This window comes from Cibotium barometz, chromosome 66, assembly GCF_041138505.1.
Source record: "Cibotium barometz isolate CiBa-2024 chromosome 66, ASM4113850v1, whole genome shotgun sequence".
Lineage (NCBI taxonomy): Eukaryota > Viridiplantae > Streptophyta > Polypodiopsida > Cyatheales > Cibotiaceae > Cibotium > Cibotium barometz.
In genome coordinates, this window is record NC_141111.1 from 2,362,203 (window position 1) to 2,380,099 (window position 17,897).

Below are 17,897 nucleotides of genomic sequence, written 5' to 3' on the forward strand. Positions count from 1 at the left end.
TACATTGTGCGGGCAAAGATGGGGGCTGCACCTATAGTGACAGAGGCTCTATTGTAGACGATGACATACTGGCACCGGCTATGGGAGCTTCCATTTGATAGATACCCCCGGCTAGCCCTAAAGTCCTCGAGACAGCTTACCCTTGAGGGAGATACAGAGTGTTGGTATGCACAGGTAGGCGCTTGGTTTGGCATGCACGGTATGCAAATGGAGGCACTCTCCCCGTTCCAGTACAACATAGAGGCCCCGTCATTTGCTCTCAGCCGCACAGAGCGGAACAGGGTTATCAGGAAGGACATTGTCAGACTGGATACTCAAAAGACATGGAGTTCACCTAGTTGTCCATTGGGGACAAAGATGGCCTTCTACAGAGATCACCTCCTATGCCTAACAAAGGACGGTTTCATCATCTGCCAATGCTACATGGAGACACACCTATCTTTTGGGGTGAGATGTGCGATCGGCCAGATCCGCACCTCGTCCCACCAGCTGAGAGTGGAGACTGCCAAATATGGGTCTAGGCCGGCTGCACCAGAGGACAGGATATGCCAGCTCTGTCACATAGAGCCCGAGACAGAGGATAATTACGTATATCGATGCCCTGTATACTATGAGATTCAGGGGAGGTTCCACTGTCTCTTCCGAGCTGGGTTTGGACCACTTTCTAGGATCATGGACTTCCTGGATTAGAGTTGCTTGGGACTTTTTCTACTAGAGCTCTGTAGACACAGGGAGTCCTTAGTGAGATCCAGATTAGCTGTACTTGCTCGAGGACCAGCACGGAGAGCTCTCACCGACTTCTTCTATACCAGCACTACGAGGGCCGATCCACCCATCATACCTAGACCACACGCTAGTGCAGGAGCTCGGCCGAGAGGTGTGACACCCGATAGAGCCACTGAGTTATGCAGAGCTCGATGCCCTAGACCCCATGGCCCTCACCCACGGCCACACCACCACAGGAGGATCCAGGCCATCATCTCCCATCATCGCAGGACCTTGTCGTGCCAGCTCAGTTTTACCACCTTGAGCACCATGTCACAGTGGCCCATGAGGGATGTATTAGGGCGATATGAGAGCTCTCTGCTCATGTACCTAGATCAGATTTTATAGTTCTAGATTTTTGTTATCTTTCTTTATTACTATTTTGCACCCAGGATGTTGTACCTCATGGATATGATGTAACCTTTTGGTCTCATAGGTCATTTTGGCCTTTTGAAGACGTTAATACAACATTTGACACGGTGCCACGAGAGAGACTCTTCTAGCGCCTACAGTCATTGGGGATCCCATCAAAGATGGTTTGGGGCATCTATGCTTTATATGAGCAGGTCTTCGGGTGCATACGATGGCCCGGGGGGCTATCTGTTATTGCTAGCACCATAGGTGTGAAGTAAGGATGCCCACTCTCTCCTACACTATTTGGGCTATACATCGATGAGGTGGTTGACTTCATTGGTCACGGTGGTGGGGACGGGGTAGACATCTCAGGTACCACAGTCCACATTATGCTATATGCAGATGATATTATTCTGGTCTCTGAGTCGCAGATGGGACTACAGCACCATCTCCATGCACTCGATGACTTGTGCACACAGAGGGGGCTTACAGTGAACCTTGGGAAAACCAAGGCCATGACTTTCCACACCTCAGGGCCGGTTCGACGACAGGCCATCTTCACACTAGCAAGAGGACAGGTAGAGGTGGTAGACTCATATGTGTACCTGGGGATTACATTTACGTCTCCGCCAGGAAGATTTACTATGGCACAGGCAGCCAGGGATAGACTCACACGAGGATATGCAGCTCTGGCCATGCTAGAGACACAGTGTCACCAGGCACACTTCCAGGAACCCCGCACGAAGGGGTGGTTGTTTGACACACTAGTCACCCCTGCTTTGATGTATGCTGCAGCAGTATGGGCACCTGGGCTCGCCACCTCCACATGGTCTCAGATAGAGAGGCCTTAGATTCTCATGCTCTCACGGATGATCTGCAGCAAACCCTCCGTCCCACATGACATTGTCCGGACAAAGTTTGCTGCACCTCCTATGCTAGTAGAGGCCCTCTTCCAGACGATTTGCTTCATATAGAGGATTAGAGATATGCCATCAGATCGACTCTCACATAGAGCTTTTGAGGCGTCCAGGCAGCTCGCAGAGAGTGGAGATAGGAGGTCATGGTATTCACAGATGATACAGTGGCTCACTCAGCATGGTCTTGACATAGATCACCTGCCACCTTTCCAGTATGATAGACATGCACCACACATCCAGCTCTCTCACAGTGAGAGGAACAGAGTCCTTCGGCAGGATTTATGGCAGCGATACACTCAAGAGACTTGGATTACTTCCACTCAACCTCTACCGCTGAAGATGCTATACTACAGAGATCAGTTTATGCGTATCTCAGCTGATGGATTCATACAGAGACCTGGATACATGGATGTGTACATGCCTCATAGTGCCCGAGTGGTGATTGGCCAGCTCAGAGTGTCATCACACCAGCTTGAGATTGAGGCAGGTAGGGCAGCATGGATCCCCAGAACATAGAGGATATGCAGACTATGCCAGGAGGAGGTTGAGAGTGAGGAACATTATGTATGAAGATGCAGAGCATATAGTGTCATTAGAGAGAGATACACCACCATCTTTAGTGGACATCCCTCACTCTGCCAGATCATGGAGTCCGCAGACCAGCGCAGATTTGGCCAGTTCTTGCTAGAGACACTGCGCCACAGAGAGACACTGCTACGGACTCATACCACAGTGAGAGGTGGGCGAGAGCTCCAGCTTACTGATTTCTTCCAGAGATCTATCCTAGTGCCTATTCTGACATAGGAGGGGATTACACTTCAGCGCGCTGCGGACCTCCGGGCCAGAGGGAGACCAAGAGCACCAGGCTACCAGACTCCCAGACTACATCAGAGGGAGATCACAGAGATACGGGCTCGACATTAGCACCATATCCAGGAGCGGCTAGCTCACTTACACTCACACCCGGAGATCATGCTCCGAGGTATTTTTGCCTCGCCATCGCCTATGTATCACATATTACACCCCCATGATGGTACTGGTTGGAGCTAGGCAGATCTGCATTGCATCCTTGTATACCCTGCGCATATAGGTTGCAGACTGAGTCTCTAGCAGTAGTGCTCCATCCATCACACCCGCCCACTAGCTCAGCACTTTCATAGTTTACTTCATGTTCATTTTGTCCTTTTTTTTCGTGGACATCCAGAAGACATTGACAGTTGTACATTGATTTGTCTCATAGGTCGAGTTCGGCCTCTAGTAGACGTTAATACAGCTTGCTTTCTTTCTCTCTCTCTCTCTCTCTCTCTCTCTCTCTCTCTCTCTCTCATTCTCTCATTAATGGGTCCACTCTCGAGGATCATTGGCTTCCCGGACCAGCGTTGCCTAGGGCTCTTGCTACTTGAGCTCCACAGACATATAGGGACACTTCTTTGAGAGAGCTTCACCCCTAGCCACCCCGACCCCTCACTTGCCATCACCAGCTTCTTCTGGACCTAGGAGGTTGAGGACACCCATATAGTGGATCGTGTGGACCCATCTTGGGCTGCTCTGGACCCACCTTGCCCGAGAGGAGTTACCTTGGACCAGACCTCCGCATTCCAAAGTGCCGGACGCCCCCGGCCCCCAGGATGTTGGCCATGATCCGCTCATCAGCTCCAGATCTAGGACATGCTCCACTGCCATTGAGCTACCTTTCCACGTGACATAGTTGAGGGAGACCTCTCGGCCATACTCATCAGCCCCATGCTTGATATTTTGGAGAGTGGTATACCATCTATTGGGGGCTGATGCTCCTCTCATGTTCCACGTTCCTGGTATTCCTTGATGAGATTCCATTAACAGTTTTGTATCACACCAATGAGATAGCTTTGTTTGTTTGTTTCTATTTTCTTTTCCGTTCGATGATGAGATATGCCATGGACATTGTTGTATCACTTTGGTCTCATAGGCCCATTGGGTCTTTAGTAGACGCTTAATAGATCTCCCTCTCTCTCTCGCTCTCTCTCTCTCTCTCTCTCTCTCTCTCTCTCTCTCTCTCTCTCTCGCTCATAGGCTAGCCATTTATAATGGACTGGCTAGATGGCCTAGATCCAACTCCTTCACCTCCTACCCCTTCGGACATGGAGCTAGTACAGTGGACTATCTAATGGGATCCCTCTCTCTGATCCCACTCATTCCGGAGTTTACCATCTCTCCTCGCCCCATTGGTGTTGCAGCCGACCATGCATACCTGGCCTTCTCCCTCACATGCGACCATGCAACCACCTGCTTTGCCCCATCACCGTCTGAGATATCACTTCACCAGAGAGACCTCTTCCATCTATTTCTGATCATGTCTACTGCATCCTCTCCGACCTCGACCCCCACATCCCACTTGATGAGCTTACTACGCACCTCTCAGCCACCCTCCATACGTCGCTGCAGCCGCCTTCCCACACTCTAGAGCCACCCCTACATCACCAAGAGGGACTGTCCCATAGAATAGCTGGTACGACGAGGAATGTCGTGATACCCGAGCCCGTCTACATCGGGAGATGGCACTGGGATCCACCACTCACCAGCAGGCGCGAGTGATCTTTCGACGTCTCACATGGAGAAAGAAGAGAGCCAACCTAGCCAAGCTTGAGCAGGAGCTATACCAGCTATTTCTTGGAAGGGACTATAAGGAGGCCTGGAGGATCTTCCAGGATCATCGCCTTCCAACTCCGATTACTTCACCCAGCACCTAGCACACCTATGCCACCTCTCTCTACCATGTCCCCGAGCAGCCACCTCTCCCCCATCCACCCGAACCTCGTCCCCCACACTCTTCCTTCTTTCACCTCAGCATGGTGAGAGATGCTATTCACACGATGCAGACTGGGACAGCACAAGATCATGATGGACTCCTCACCGAGCATTTCTCCCATGCTAGGGACACACTAGCCCCTTTACTGGTTCACATGTTTAACAGGGCTTTATGTGAGGACTTCCCCGTCAGCTGGTCATCGAATACTATTATACCTATCTTGAAAGCAGGTGACCCCATGGACCCCAACAATTATAGGACTATCATGATTGGTCACACCTTGGCCAAGATTTATGGTTCGATCTTGGAGCATGAGCTTAGTAGTTGGTCCGAGGAGCAGAGACTCAAAGCACCGGGGCAGGCAGGCTTCAGGAGAGGGCACTCCACACTAAATCATATCTTTACACTATGGGGGATCATTGAGCAGGGGAGAGCTCACGGCGGGCAATGGATATACTGCTGCTTTGTGGATTTCTGCAAAGCTGTTGATACTGTCCCACGGGCCAGACTAATCAGGAGACTGCAGGATATGGGAGTGCCAGTAGAAATGATGTGGGGGATCATTACACTCTATGAGTTAGTCACAAGCAGAGTACGGGCTCCAGGAGGTGACTCAGAGATCATACACAGCACTATCGGGGTGAAGGGCTGCTCCTTGTCTCCTACTCTATTTGGTCTATACATTGACGAGATCTCGGATTACATAGACAGACAGGGAGGACCAGGAGCACATTTGGCAGGAGTCTTGATACCGATCCTCTTGTATGCAAATGATATTGTTCTTATTTCTGATTCACCAGAGGGGCTGCAAAGGCATTTGGATGCATTACGGGCCTTTTGCGAGGACCGGGACCTTACTGTGAACCTTGGAAAGACCAAGGTCATGATCTTTAACACCTCCTCACAGTGGATAACTAGATCTGCAGTACAGTTTACCTACAGTGGAGAGCTTGTGGAGTATGTTACCTCATATGTATACCTTGGGATCACTTTTGCTGGACCTCACTTCTCGATGCGGAAGGCGGCTGACGCTAGATTGACGAGGGGATATGCAGCCCTTGGCTCGCTAGAGAGGCAATGCTCACAGATACAGTTACAGGAGCTGAGGACGAAGCTTTGGCTATTTGATACTCTAGTTACACCTGCACTACTGTATGGTGCCCCCATCTGGGGTCCTAGCTTATACCACAGGTGGAGAGACAGAGGAGAGAGCCGGCCGAGACAGATACAGAGGAGGTATATGATGGGTGGAAGCCGATGGAGAGGCCCCTAGTGGCAATGATCTCACGCATGATTAGGAGTAAACCATCAGTGCCACATGAGATTGTGCGGGCAGAGATGGGCGTTGCATCGATAGTGACAGAGGGTCTATTCCAGACAGTGACATACTGGCATAGGCTATGGGATCTTGCACTTGATAGATACCCCCGGCTAGCCCTGGAGTCCTCGAGACAGTTGACACTTTAGGGAGATGCAGAGTGCTGGTATGCACAGGTAGGCACTTGGTTTGGCATGCACGACGGTATGCAGATGGAGACACTCCCTCCCTTCCATTACAGCATAGAGGCCCCGTCATTTGCTCTCAGCCGCACAGAGCGGAACATGGTTATCAGGAAGGACATTGTCAAACTAGATACTCAAAGGGCATGGAGTTCACCTAGTCTTCCACTGGGGATGAAGATGGCCTTCTACAGAGATCACCTCCTATGCCTGACAGAGGATGGGTTCATCATCCGTCCATGCTACATGGACATACACCTATCCTTTGGGGTGAGATGTGCGATCGGTCAGATCCGCACCTCGTCCCACCAACTGAGAGTGGAGATTGCCAGATATGGGCCTAGGGCGGCCACACTAGAGGACATGATATGCCATCTCTGTCACACAGAGCCCGAGACAGAGGACCATTACATATGCCGATGCCCTGCATACTATGAGATTCGGGGGAGGTTCCACTGCCTCTTGCGAGCTGCGTTCAGACCACTTTCTAGGATCATGGACTTCCCGGATCAAAGATGCCTGGGACTTTTCTTCTAGAGCTCCGCAGACACAGGGAGTCCTTAGTGAGATCCAGATCAGCTGTACTTGCTCGAGGACCAACACAGAGAGCTTTCACTGACCTCTTCCATGCCAGCACTCCGAGGGCTGATCCACCCATCATACCCAGACCACAGGCTAGTGTAGGAGCTCGGCCGAGAGGTGTGACACTCGACAGAGCCACTGAGTTATGCAGAGCTCGACGCCCCAGACCCCATGGCCCTTGCCCACGGCCACACCACCACAAGAAGATCCGGGCCATCATCTCCCATCATCGCAGGACCTTCTCGCGCCAGCTCAGTTTTACCACCTTGAGCACCATGTCACAACGGCCCATGAGGGATGTATTAGGGTGATATGAGAGCTCTTTGCCAGAGTCACATGGGGACAGGGGACGGGGACGGGGACGGGGACGGGGACGGGGAAGTGCCGTCCCGGGGACGGGGTCGGGAACGGCAAAAAAAAACCTCTTTTTTAAAAGCAATTTAGGAGTTGTATGCATGACATACATATAGAGACACACTTTGAAACAAGAGTCATTTTGAGCAAAATGCGCTAATAAAACATCGATGGCACACTGATTATGTGATTGATAGTCTGATAGATACAAAGAGATAAGTACATGCCTCATGGGCAGTGAGGGTTACAAAAAAGAGTGGGTACAAAATAGAGATACTAGATAGATCATAGATGATAGATCACAATAGATCATGGCCATTGGCAGTGGGCACAAAAAAGGTGAGATGGCTCAAGGCTCAAGAGTCAAGCCTCAAGCTCCTGAAGTGCTAGCCTCGCGGGAGGCTTGGAAGTCGAAGTCGTCGATGCCATTTGAAGCCTCCTCCTCCCCCTCAGGCTGTAGCTCCTCCTCTACCTCCTCAAGATGCTCCTGAGCTGCAGGATCCTGCTGTGCCATCTCCCATTCGGTGAAGGGATCCGCCTTCCCTGTTGCTGTCGCACATAGCATGCGCAAGTTAGCGCTCACAAAAACCAAATCACTTGCCCTTTGCACTTCAAGGCGGTTCCTCTTCTTAGAGGCAATGTGACTGTAAACGCTCCAAAGTTGCTCCAAGCAACTAGAGCTCACAGCCTGGCTAAGGATGCGAATAGCCAAGCGCTGCAACTCCGGCCCATCTGATCCGTAATCGTCCCACCAAAGAGGAGACCCAATCTTGAGGCGGTCAAGCTGTGCATCTAAACATCCAAAAGATCCCTGCCGCGTCCTGTACTGAGATAGTTGGTCTCTGATCTTCCGCCTGATGGTAGGGTCGGGCTCTAAGCGCTCCAAAATGATCCGCCATCCCCTGCTTACTTCCTTGTCGGCCTCTTGCTTTCTGCCCTGGAACTCTAGATCAACCACAAAGGTAGTCGCATGAAGAGGGGAGTAGTAGGAGTTCCACCTGGACTCACATAATGAGTGGATCTCCTCAAACTCGGCCCTGTCTGGCACAAGCTGCTCGAGTGACTCGATCATGCGATCCATGGCCTGATAGCAGAGTCACACGGGGACGCGGGGACGGCCCTTAGGGACGCGGGGCCGGGGAAGGGGGGGCCGCGCAGGGGACGCGGTGCAGAAAGGGGACGCAGAAAGTCGTCCCGGGGACGCGTTCCCGAAACGTGGGACGGGCAGGGAACGCAGACAGGGGACGCCTCCAACGGTCAGAAACGGGCAGAAAACGGCCAGAAACGGGCAAATTTCCAGCTATAAAAGAAAACACACTTTAGGACTTCTCTCCACACTCAAGTTTGAAGCTTCAAGCCTCATTGCTCAAGCCTCAAGCTTCCAAAGTTCCAAGTTCCATTGTCCAAGCCTCAAGGCCCAAGTGGCAAGTTAGCCCTCTCTCTCTCTCTATACTATCTACATTGTGCCAACTTCCAAGCTATCTCTCTCTCTCTCTCTCTCTCTCTCTCTCTCTCTCTCCAAGTTCCATGATCCATCCCTCTTGAGACTTGCAAGCCTCAAGAGTCAAGCGGCAACTTGCAAGTTGCAACTCTCTATTGCACCCTTCTTCCCTCTCTCTCACACTATCATCATTCATGGCATCTCAAGGTGAAGCCGCCGCCGCCACATCTTCCGTTGCGGGCTCTTCACGAAGGAGGCCGGCGGTGCACACATGGTCATGGTGGGATGAGGTCCACTACACTAGTCGTGGAGTGGGCGGTGGTTCAAGGGCATGGAATTGCAAGCTTTGTTCCTACAAGAGAAGTGGCGGCGCCAACAAAGTGCGAGCTCACTTTTTGCACGAGGCCGGTCATCAAGTGCAATTTTGCGCACACATTACTCCTGAGAAGCGAGCGGAGCTTCTTGAGAAGCTCAAGGTTTATGAGGAGGCCAAGGCGGCAAAGAGAGGGCAACATGTTGCCGTTGATCCTCATGATGTGGTGAGAGCACGAGAGCAACCGACGCGAATGGAGGTGGAGAGGAACCCAAATCTTGCTTCAAGCTCTCAACCGTTCAAGTCCTCTCCATCCACATCGGGTGCCTCCATTCCCATCCGCCGTCAATCCACTCTTAACGAGAATTGGAACCCAAAATTGAAGGATGAGGTGGATAGGTCGGTGGCTAGGTTCTTCTACCACGACCACATTGCGTTTCAAGCGGCACGGAGAGAGTCGAGACTCAATTCTCTTCACTCTTTTTTTTTAAATGTCTCATGCTTCAAAGCATTTGTCATATTGCCAAAAAAAGCTAACATGCTACATGGTTTTCCTTACTTGAAATAGGTCTCCTTACTTCCGTGAGATGGCCACAAAGATCGGGGAATATGGCCCCTCTTATGTGCCACCTTCATCGGAAAAGATTCGCACCACTTTGCTTGATAGGGAGAAGTTGGCCGTTGAGCACGCGGCGGCGGATACAAAGGCAATGTGGGAGACTAACGGAGTCTCTCTCATTGTAGACGGATGGAGTGACACGCGCAAGCGCTCCATCCTTGGAGTGGTGGCCTACTCAAGGGGCAAAGTGTACTTCATCGAGTCACATGATGCGAGTGGCACTGGGAAGGCCGTGGATGTGCTTGCCGCGGATTGGGCGTCCACGATCGAGGTCATTGGGCCGGAGCTTGTGGTCGGCATGGTGGCGGATGGAGAGGCGTCAAATAGGGCAGCCGGGACCATTATTGAGTCAATGTATCCATCCATCACAGTTTCTTTTTGCATGGCCCATTGTCTCAACAACCTCCTCAAAGACATAGGTGCCTTGCCATGGATTGCACCCACCATTGAGGAGGCTAACCAGCTTGTATCCTTTGTCCTCAACCACCAAAGGCTGCGACATGAGTTCTCTAAAAGGAGCACTCTTTCCCTCCTCAAGTATTCTGAGACAAGGTTTGCATACAACTTCCTCATTCTAGGCCGTTTGTCTACATGTGGCGGAATCCTAAGAGGGCTTTTCCTTAGTGATGAATTTTCTGCCATGCTGCAGTCAAAATCGGCAACAGGGAGAACGTTGTCGTGACGTGGGCGGTGTTGCTGGGAAAGCGCGGGACTTCTGGCTATGAGAGTAGCTTCCAAAATCCCAGCAAGGAAACATAATAGATAGCTCCTCAAGGAGCATAAGACATCACCATTTTTGTTGACATGTACATGTGCCAATTCACTTCAATTCTCGAAGCTTTGAAATTAGTATCATTCTCCCTTTCTATTCCTTGGTTACAAGTTCATCATCACACATGCACTACCAAAATCACACACACAATTACCATCATAATCATAACACACATACTAGCAGAGAACAACCGAGCTCCGGATCAAGAGGTAGAAATCAGCTCAACAACAAATGCACATCCTATTGGAGCATACCCCAAAGAAACACCAACATACTAGATACTGGTAGCTCGAGGCTGGTCATGAGCACCATAGCACGATTGGGAAGGCCACGACTCCTGGATCTTAAAGCTTCAATCACAATTAATATTTCGAGGATGCTTGAGCTCTTTGTACACTCTATGGGCTCACGCCATAGCTTCCGAGGCTCAGCCAGCAGCAGCGCCCTCCAAAACATTGCCAACGGATGCTACACAAACTACCACAGCAGCAAATTCTCTTGAGCTCGTTTTCAGTCCATGGGCAATGAGGGCCTTATCACCAGAGTGTCCAACGAGTCGCCCTTCGCATGAATTCAACAGCAGTCACCTTCATTTTTCGGAAGTTTCAAGAGGCGTATCACTAGATGCAGCTTGATTTCCTCTGTAATTCGAAACCCTACATGGCATGAACAGAAGATATCCTCCACTTTTTTGAATCTCTGGTTCATCTGCTCTCTGCTTCCACAGGTACCCATCTTTTAGAAAATACCCATATGCTTTTCTGCGGACCCTCTTAAATTCTGAGTCAGACCAATTTTCCTGTCTTGTCAGAGTACTCAAGTTTTGACCAATAAGCAACCAATCTCCTTCATACATTTCCTCAGTAAAAGACTCAAGCGCATTTGATAGGCAAGTATGGTCCCTTTTTGCATATGCAGTAGTGTAGAACTTTGTACCTACATCATCAATGTCACTAATCATCCCTTCTTCATCTTCATACCTGGCTCTTGATAGCATATCTGCAACTGGGTTATCTTTTCCTGCAATATGCTCAAACTCAGGATTTAGTGACTTGATATAGGTAATCCACCTAAGCATAGCAATATCTGGAGTGGTGCAGCTTGCAATCATCCCAAGGAGTGGCAAGCAATCAGTTTCCACAAGTACAGATGCTCCAATAAGATATTCTTTTTCACATTTTAGAGCAGTGACTATTCCCCATAACTCTCTCTTGATCTGCGGATATTTTCGTTGACGAATGCTTGATACCTTTGCTCCAAATTTGATTACATACCTGTGATCATTCTCATCATCTTGCCCTACTGCCCATCCTATCCCAGTAGGACTAGTATCAACTGTAACAATCACAGGCCTGCCACACTCATAATCTGCCTTCCTTAGAGTAGGTGATGATTGGAGCAAACATTTCAGCTTCCGCATAGCTTTAATATGTACTGCACTCCACAAAAATTTTTGATTTTTCCTCAAAAGTTGATAAAGAGGATCTGCTACATGTGCATAATGTGGGATCCAAATAACATAAAAGACACACGCACCAAGAAATCTCCTCAGCTCTGTAACATTAATGCATATCTCTTTCATTCTTTGTATTGCATCTATCTTGGTTGGACAAGGTCGGCGTCCACTAGTACTACAAAGATGCCCCACTATTAGCACTTCACCAACCCCAAACACTGATTTCAGTCCAGATAAAGTAAGATTCACCTCTTCAAGCCTGGATAGAATCATATCACAATCCTTTATATGATTCGCCGCAAACTTGCGGCACCCCTTCGAATCCAAATCCCCATCTTTGTCTTTCTCATCACAGCCCTTTATTGGTACATCATCCAGAAAAGGCATAGTTATTTGTGGTATGAAGTCTCGCAAGACTTTATTCATTCCATTCATCATATGCGCCACTGAGTTGGTGGCTCCCTGTGGTAAGGTACACATCCTTACCAATCCCAAAGGAGTTTTCATTGTGGTCAAGTCCCTGCTTTGTATATCCAGCTGGAACTAATCATATCCCGAATATAGATCACCCATAGAGTATATAGCTTTCCCTGCAAATGCTTCTGCAAACTCGTCCACAATCGGAAGAGAAAAAGTACCCCAACTAGTCCTAATGTGTTCACACATCACTACCAAATATGGCTACAACAATCTCCTAAACCTAAGAAAACAAAATCTACACAAACTAAAGAGGTTAAGCCTAAATCTTAAGACAAGGGAAAGGGGCCTGAAGAAAGCATAAGCCCAAGGGAGGAGGTAAAAGCAACACAATACACAAGCTTTGACACTGACGACCCAATGTAAGCAATAAAACTTGCTATGAGTGCTCAAAAGAAAATTCATTCTCGTTGCATGAAAAATATCAGGGACCTTCTAGTAATCCAAGAAATAATTGTGACCTTGTTTACAGGTTGCATGTCTTGAATGAAGCGCAATGCTCCATTTTTCTTTGGCACGGTAAACCATCTGTTGGAGTATGGAGCGCATGATGGCTCCAAAATTCCCATCCTGATCTTTTCTTTTAGTAATTCCATCAGCTTTGGCAAGAGAGCCTTTGGTACTGGAATCGGCCGCAGGTTCCAGGGCACATGTGGAACAGTGAAGATCACCATTGGCGCTGTTACACTTGGATCAACACAGCCTATCTCATGCGGCTGAAAAGCAAAGGCTTTCCCATGTTTTACAAGCATCTCCTCAAAGCATTCCCTTTCAACTGGCAACAGAAAATCCTTTTCACCAATCTTCAGCTCTTTTAGGGTTTCCTGTATAAACTTATGCCCAATTTTCTTCGGATCTCTGAGATTCGGTTGCATAGAGGCTTCATCTATTTTCTCCTTGCTTCTTGGTGGCAAGGGCAAGGCAACTGGTTTCACCTTCTTTGCAACCGTTTTATACTTTGTATCAACTCGAGCATCTATCCCACAATACATACCTTTGCATTCCACTTCTTCAAATTCCTTGATTACATCATACATACCCACAGACGATACTTTCACCATCTCATTCCCACCCTACAAGCATGAACTTTCCATGGCACAAAGCTCACCCATAGTATCCACAAATGACACCTCATCAAGGACACCTGATATAAACTCATCCTTCTCCAAAAGACCACATTGTTCAAAACCTTTTTGTACATTCTGTACATATTGACGCATACCATGCTTCAAATCCTTGCTTTTTACAAAGACCAGTGACCCATAGCTAGAAAATCCTTGAAAATTTGCTGAAAAGTTATTTACATTGATTGAGTCCTGCGAGAACTCATTTTTCCTTGTACCATTGGAATCCCGCTTTACAATGGCACCTGGCCAAAATCCCTCATCTCCCTATAGTTCATGAATTCTCTGTTTATCTTTGGGAGTGACTGTGCTCGAAGAGACTCACGGTTCCTTTCATGGTTAATGCAAACTGTCAAGAATTGAACAGCTTTCTTACCATCTTTACTCCTTATTCTTGCATATGCCGAGCCATCATCCAAAACCTTTGTTTCCATCCTCACAGCTGTAATGTAGGGTTGCCCTAGGATGAGGGGATACGATGACATCTCCTGAACAAAGAAGTTCTGATCATCTTTCACATCCCCTATAGTTACCCTTACATTTGGACACGCTGCATAGAGCTCTCCAGATGAGTTATTAGCTGCTTTAATCATCCACCCATGATCTACATCCATTGGCCACTTACATTTGTTGTAGAGATTTTTAGCCATAAGATTTATTTTAGACCCATGGTCAATTAGAGCGACATACGGCTTTTCCAAGTCACCTATCTTGACAAGGGTTTCAGTGGTGGCCCTTGCCCAATGGCTCCTGGAGTAATGACTCTTTGTAAGAACTTCTTTTTCATCATCCTCATCCACAAAGCGCACTTGTCGTGCCCCTTCAGCAGAGTGATTACATTCCACCACATTCTCTCTCTCTTCCTTTTGCTGTACCTGTACTCCATGAGTCTTAGAAGTGCTTGCCTCCCCTTGTGATGGAATAGATTCAATTATGGACTGCCTTTTCCTTCGTATAATATCAATTATCTCATCATGGAATTCTTTCTTTGCAATCCCCAAGACTTCCCCTAGTGTAAATTCCACCCTTCTGTTTAAAATCCTCTCTTCAAGCACCTTTTTGAGATCTGTTGCGGCTTCAATATCAGATTGAAGCTTGTAGAGTGGACTTTTCCCTTTACCCTTCTCCTTCTCATGCTTCATTTTTGCTGGCACTTTTTCCATTGATACTTCCTGTGGAGGTCTGCTATGCGGTGGAGGCATATGTGATGGCCCAAGATCCTTCTTTTCACTACCACGAGTGACCCTTTTTGATGGCCTTCCTTCCTCATTTTCCCTCTTACGCTTTTCCTCTACCTGTGCCTCATTATTCTGGCATTTTGCAATGTAGGCATGAACAGATAAAGAATCCTCAGGCTCTTCCCAGCCAGTCTCAAGACGTATACAGTCACCTGCCTCATGCAAAGCCTGCTTAGACACCTTCTTTGACGCAATTAGTTCCATTGTTGATGGCCAAAAATCTTCATTCTCATAATCTTCATCATTCTCAGATTCCTGCTTTGATTGGCCAAACTTTAACCCATAGGTTGCTGCCTCAACCATAGAGATGGCATGTCCAGCGACCATGTCCTCAACTAGTTTTTTCATCCCTCCTTTTCCAAAGTTTGTGCTTAATGGAAGACCAGTCTCTGTAAGGTGGATTTTCCCATCTTTGAAAAACACAAGTTGATTTCTGAGGGCTTCTTTATAGCTAGCACAGTCTTTCTTTGCATGTTCAGGGTCATCACACCATATGCATATGAATGTAAACCCTTCTTTGCTTTGAGGCCTTTGCATAGAAGCCTGTCCTAATGGTAGCCTTTTTTCCTCAATCCTGGACATCTTCAATTTTAGGTCTCACATACCCTTAATAAGCTCATCCATCGGCCCTTCTACCTTTGGGATTGCAGCAGTTGGTTTTGGTAGATTCTCAGGGATAACAGCAGTTATAGGGGTTGCCGAGCTCATCACCATTTTATCCCTCCTTCGCTGCCGCTTTGCTAGCATGGTGACCGCATCCTCGACATCATTCCAATCATTCTTTAGCCCCTGCTCTGTATCCTTATCCTCAAGGAGGATTTCCAGTTTCCCTTGGAGATCTTTCGCAGCTGCTTGTAAGAAGAGCTCTGTTTTTTCTCTGTCCAAAGTTGTGCGCTCTATCCTTGAAAGCTGGGCATAGCGCTTCTCAAACTCTCTTAGCAACTCTGTGGCAGAAATTCCCATTTTGGGTTTTGTGACCCATTCCAAGAAAGTTCGTTTGGTCACCCGCTCGGAATCCTCCATGAAATATTCATCCTTTAAAGCAAGCTTGAACTCCTCCCAATTTCTGCCACCATGTGTTGTCTGTAATCCTCTTATGCGCTCTCTTATTTCAGGAACACATACCAGCTCAAAGCTTCGAACCATATCCTCCTCAGTCACCCTGTTTAGCTCCATTTCCTTTGTGTAATTGCGCAGGTACTTTGTGATGTCCTTACCATCAAATTGATCCACCTTTTTCACAATTGACTGCAGTGCTTTAGTCGTGGAAATTTGTCCCCTCTCAGCAGCTTGCTGCTGTTGCATATACATAGTAAACATCTGAAACATTTGCATAACTCCGGGGTCAAAATGAACCCCCTGACCCTTAGGATTCTCAGCCATAGCTTCCCTGTGTATTTCACCACACTCTCACCCCAGCAGTTTCACGTCGGGTTCACCAAAGCTGTCGTGACGTGGGCGGTGTTGCTGGGAAAGCGCGGGACTTCTGGCTGTGAGAGTAGCTTCCAAAATCCCAGCAAGGAAACAGAATAGATAGCTCCTCAAGGAGCATAAGACATCACCATTTTTGTTGACATGTACATGTGCCAATTCACTTCAATTCTCGAAGCTTTGAAATTAGTATCATTCTCCCGTTCTCTTCCTTGGTTACAAGTTCATCATCACACATGCACTCCCAAAATCACACACACAATTACCATCATAATCATAACACACATACTAGCAGAGAACAACCGAGCTCCGGATCAAGAGGTAGAAATCAGCTCAACAACAAATGCACAGCCTATTGGAGCATACCCCAAAGAAACACCAACATACTAGATACTGGTAGCTCGAGGCTGGTCATGAGCACCATAGCACGATTGGGAAGGCCACGAATCCTGGATCTTAAAGCTTCAATCACAATTAATATTTCGAGGATGCTTGAGCTCTTTGTACACTCTATGGGCTCACACCATAGCTTCCGAGGCTCAGCCAACAGCAGCGCCCTCCAAAACATTGCCAACGGATGCTACACAAACTACCACAGCAGCAAATTCTCTTGAGCTCGTTTTCAGTCCATGGGCAATGAGGGCCTTATCACCAGAGTGTCCAACGAGTTGCCCTTCGCATGAATTCAACAGCAGTCACCTTCATTTTTCGGAAGTTTCAGGAGGCGTATCACTAGATGCAATTCGAAACCCTACATGGCATGAACAGAAGATATCCTCCACTTTTTTGAATCTGTGGTTCATCTGCTCTCTGGTCCTCCCCGTTTCTGCAAATTTTTTTTTTGTATGCGCCGTTTTGCTGGTTATTATCCCTTTCCTGCAAGAGAATCGGGCACCTCACCTTTTGCAGCCCAAAAATCGCATTTTCCCCGTTTGAAATACTGCGCCTCCTTATTTCCTGCTTAATATTCGGAAATTTCTTTTTTTTAAAAAAACTTTCGCATGCCACGCAAGCCGCCACCTTTAAATATGTCTCCAGCTGTTGCCTCTGCTAAGCGCAGCAATCTTCACACGTTGCATCCAGTCAAGTCACGGCCTGCAAGATCCAGACGAAGGATAGCATGTGGCAGAGTATAGCCCTCGTAGATAGGAACGGTATGCATAACACCATCACCCGAATCCAGCACAATACCTGTTGTCCTTCCACTGGCATACAATGAAAGCACAGCCTGGATAGCAACATACATAGCTGGTGCATTGAATGTATCGAACATGATTTGAGTCATCTTCTCTCGATTAGCTTTTGGATTGAGAGGAGCTTCAGTGAGCAAGACTGGATGCTCTTCAGGAGCAACTCGAAGCTCATTATAGAATGTATGATGCCAAATCTTTTCCATGTCATCCCAGTTGGTTACGATACCATGCTCAATAGGATATTTCAAGGTCAATATTCCCCGCTTAGATTGGGCCTCATCGCCAACATATGCATCTTTCTGTCCCATACCCACCATAACACCAGTGTGCCGAGGACGGCCCACAATACTAGGAAACACTGCCCTAGGAGCATCATCTCCAGCAAACCCAGCCTTGACCATCCCAGATCCATTGTCACAGACAAGAGGTTGAACTTCCTCTGAGTCTGCCATTCTTGAATTGACGATATAACTTGGATCTGGGCAGTTGCTATGAGATTCTGCCCCTCCTCTTCTGCTGCAGAACAAAAGAGGGAAGACTAGCATTGACAAGGGGACGTGACTTAGTCAGTCA

General features: G+C 48.1%; 1 protein-coding gene and 3 pseudogenes across 5 annotated transcripts in view; 2 read left to right on the forward strand and 2 right to left on the reverse strand.

Moving 5' to 3' along the window:
* LOC147602671 (calmodulin-binding transcription activator 2-like) overlaps positions 1 to 17,897 on the forward strand; it is a 175,226-nt gene that overhangs the window by 54,588 nt on the left and 102,741 nt on the right. The window lies entirely within an intron of this gene.
* LOC147602672 (uncharacterized) lies at positions 8,836 to 10,394 on the forward strand (annotated as a pseudogene).
* On the reverse strand, positions 12,740 to 13,558 carry LOC147602673 (uncharacterized; annotated as a pseudogene).
* LOC147602674 (actin-3 pseudogene) lies at positions 17,198 to 17,858 on the reverse strand (annotated as a pseudogene). The gene has a single exon (XR_015265754.1). The product of XR_015265754.1 is annotated as an actin-3 pseudogene (transcript).